This window comes from Alligator sinensis, unplaced genomic scaffold (genome assembly GCF_000455745.1).
Source record: "Alligator sinensis unplaced genomic scaffold, ASM45574v1 scaffold125_1, whole genome shotgun sequence".
NCBI classification, from domain to species: domain Eukaryota; kingdom Metazoa; phylum Chordata; order Crocodylia; family Alligatoridae; genus Alligator; species Alligator sinensis.
In genome coordinates, this window is record NW_005841893.1 from 1,289,390 (window position 1) to 1,293,106 (window position 3,717).

Here is a 3,717-nt window from a genome sequence, read left to right on the forward strand (position 1 = left end):
ACTTTTATCTGCTTTTAGGCATTTAATACTGTAGTTAAGGACGCTTGAGAAATGAGAGAGAGAGAGAGAGAAACTTCTAGTAGTGTAGTCTTACAACAATCAATTCTTCCTCCCCTGCAAAGGGAAAAGAAAAATGGTGGCATCTCCCAAACTGAAGTTTGGTACTAGCAATATTTTTATAGCTGTTCTTTCTTCCTTCTTTTTGAGGCCAGAAATGGATAAAGCTGTGGGCTGCACAGCAGTGTAAAACACTGGCTGTAGGAAGTGAAAATGGACAAATACTGGCCTACAAAGAACTGAACTAGTTCTTTGGGATTTTTTTTTAAAGCTAACTATGACTTCCATTGTGCAGTGATAAGCTTCTACTTTGCTAGTGGATGGAGACTTTCCTTTCTACCCTCTTTTCCTTCGTGTGCTCACATCCATTTGATTTACAGGACTGCATTATCCGTGCATTGCTTTAATATGCCAATGTGCTGAGAGAGTATTTAGCATAAATCTTAGTGCCTTTGACTGGCTTTGACACTTGGGTTAGTCCCAAATACAAGGACATGCTTCAAGTCCCAGAGGTTACACTGCCATTTTCTTGGGTGGCAGGAGGTCATCTGGGAAATAGATCTGAGCATAACCCCCACTGTCAGCAAACTGACCAAAAAAGGGCAAGATTGCTGTTGAGACCAATGACAGGCACCTTTTACTGTCCAAGAAAGGCACTGGATTATTGGAGCTTATGTTCGGGGTGCTGAGAATGGGGTTATATGCAAAGTCCAACTGACCTCCATGGAAGGGTGGCAGTGCCACAGGGCTAGGTTGATGGGACAGGGCAAGTTAAATGGGCATTTCCCCTTGTCTGCTAACTTGGAAATGGAGCAGATTTGGGACATGTGCATATTTTGTCAGTCTGTTATTCCTGTTCTTGCCATCCCTAACCCCATTTGTTCCTCTCCACCTTTTATATGTCAAAATGCTCTTAGGTTCTTGGTGATAAAACTGTACCAAACCATTTCAACACGCTGTATAAGGATGGAAGGAAGCATAGCGTGCCCTAAATAAGTGCTAAATAAGTGTTTGATTATCTGCACTGTGGCTTGGGTTGGAGGGGTTAGAATATGATTTGCGGTATAGAAGTTATGCCTATATATCATGGCTGCAGGAGGTGGTGTTTAAGCAAGAGAGGCATTTTATGTTATCTGAGCTCACTGTATTTTGTTAGAATGTTTCAGAACATTCTTGGCTTTTCTTTGCCTAGGTGAGGTGGTGGACAAGTACTGTTGATACGTTGCTGGCCTTCTCTTGGACTGTGTTTTGGTCTTTGTGGCCTCTGTGAACTATTGCCCACCTCTCTGACCTTAAGCAATAAAAGCATCAGGTAGCAATATTTTGAGCAATTAAGAGATTTCAAGTTTGGGGCGGAGGACTTTGGAGTGAGCTTGGTACTTGGAAGCTCTTAAATTCTCATCTTAGCACTGTCACTGGCTTGCTATGCATCCTTAGGCACCTCACTTAACATCGGGCTATTTCTTCATCTGAGGGAAGGGATAGTAAAAATGTCCTGCTGTAGCTCAGAAGGGAGTTGAGGATTACAGCAGTGATCATCTCTAAAAAAAAAAAAAAAAAAAAGTCAGCTTGTTCCAAGAGATGGCTTACTTGTTTCCTGTTTTAGTTCTTGAGAAGGAAATGTGGTATCCTAGGCACCCTTGTTGTAACTGTTGGAAAATGCTGGGGGCTTTTAATGATGACCACTGTCTGGTTAATACATACATGTAGTACCAAAGGCGAAAATCGTCTCCCACTCACTTTCCCTGGGGAATGGGAATGAGCTAAATTTTACTTTCTGCCTAATCTAAGCATAGCCACATATATAGGTAACCTCCTAAATGTGAAACCAATTCACTGTGGATTTCTGGCTTCCATAATAACTGCTGCATACTTTTCCCAATTAGCAGAAAAATTGAACTGACAAGATGGATCAGTTGTATGGTACAGGAAGAACAGATAGAATTGGGTTAGGTTCACTGCTATTTACCTTAGCTGTGATAGTTGTCATACACCTTCCAGTCTATAGTCTGTTGGGGGACACATGTGAAGACCCCATACTTGCACTATGGATAGTATCCTGGCACCAGCATTAAAGTAAGTCTTCATCTGCCACTTACAGCTGAATTTAGTGGAGTTTGGGCTTGATACCTGGCTCCTGCCCCGTAAACATAAGGGTTGAGCCCATTACCCTTTGTGCAGCTGGTGTCTTGTAGATGTAGGTCCAGGTATTCAAAACAGACCTGGATCACTCAAAATAAGGACACCCCAAGTTTTGAGGCTCATAGGGTGCGTGTGCGTGTGTTCGCACACACGCACTTGAGTTGAAGACCCAAAAGCTGAGCATCTTGAAATGGAAAGCTGCTTTTGAAAATGTAATCTCTCTTTCTCTAGTCAGAGGGATTTACAAGCCCTGTTTAGTATAGGATGTCAAAGCTATAAACTGAAGAACTCCATTAATTCGTTCCTTTTTTTAATATCTATATATAAAAACATGTATATGGATGGGTAAAATAAATTGTACGTGATTTAAGAGAAAAGAAAATTGTGGTGGTAGGGGAGATGGGTACTGCATAATTCCTAAGCAGTAACATGGAGCCGAGCTGCAGGCAAGGTCGTTATTTGCATGATGACAGCTGATGTTTGAAAACTGGAAAAAAACTGTTTCTTAATCTTTGTAAATACGCCATGCTGTGGCACAGCCATAGGAAAGGGGAATTGCTGGACATGAAATCTAAGTATTGCACATATCTGTCTCTTCTGTGCATCTTTGAATGTTGTTTCTCCTGAGTCAGCCCTGCAGAGAATGTTAAAGGAAAATACCAGAACAGTCTGGGACTCCTTTTTGCTCTTCTAGCCCTGAAACTCAAGTCGTGCCAACTGCAACCTTTGAGAGATTAAACATTACTTCCAATAATTTCTGTTGGTGGGTGGGTAATAAGTCTTACTGGATGTATGAATAAGAGATAGTTGTTGGGCTTATTTCTTTTTAAAAACCCTTGGTTTATGATAATGTTTCTTAGCCAGTTTCTGTCATGGAAAACCTGCTAGCATGAATTGTGTTGCTTGGTTTTGTTCCTGTGCGTTCTCAGAGTCACGTTAAGACAAGATCTGAAACACTTCCCTGTCTTTCTTGATACACTGGTTCTGTTCATACAGGTGGGAATGAGTGGTGAGACTAATGTCCCAGTGCTGCTACCAAGGGAGACTGCTGCTGAGAAACAGGCCTTGCCCACTCACTCCTGCTTTGTGCGTGCATGAGCCCAGCAGTTAATCGGCTTACACAGCCCAGAGGGGCCCTGAGCGCACAGCCCAGGCTGTTGAAGAATGGCAATGAGACCATATCATATGCTCAGGATCCCCTAAGCCAGAGGTGGCCAACCTGTGACGTGTGCATGGACTGTCTTTGTGTATGGCACGCAGCAGATGAGGAAGGGAACACGCAGCACAGCAGCAGATAGGGCAGAGAGCAGAGCAGCAAACAAGGCAGGATGCACAGGGAAGGAAACAATGTAGAGTAGCAGGTCAGGCAAGGAGCATAGGGTTGGGAGCAGGAAACAGTAGCTGATTGGGCAGGAGAAGGGGATTAGAGTGACATTTAGGGAGGGTGTGGGGCTAATTTGTGGCACACCTGCCAACAAGGCTGGCCCCCACAGCCTAAAGCCATCCATGCTGCCTAAT

At 43.3% G+C, this 3,717-nt stretch overlaps 1 protein-coding gene across 8 annotated transcripts in view; it reads left to right on the plus strand.

The window, feature by feature from the left end:
- Positions 1-3,717, plus strand: part of AFF1 (AF4/FMR2 family member 1) — a 220,426-nt gene that overhangs the window by 56,722 nt on the left and 159,987 nt on the right. The window lies entirely within an intron of this gene.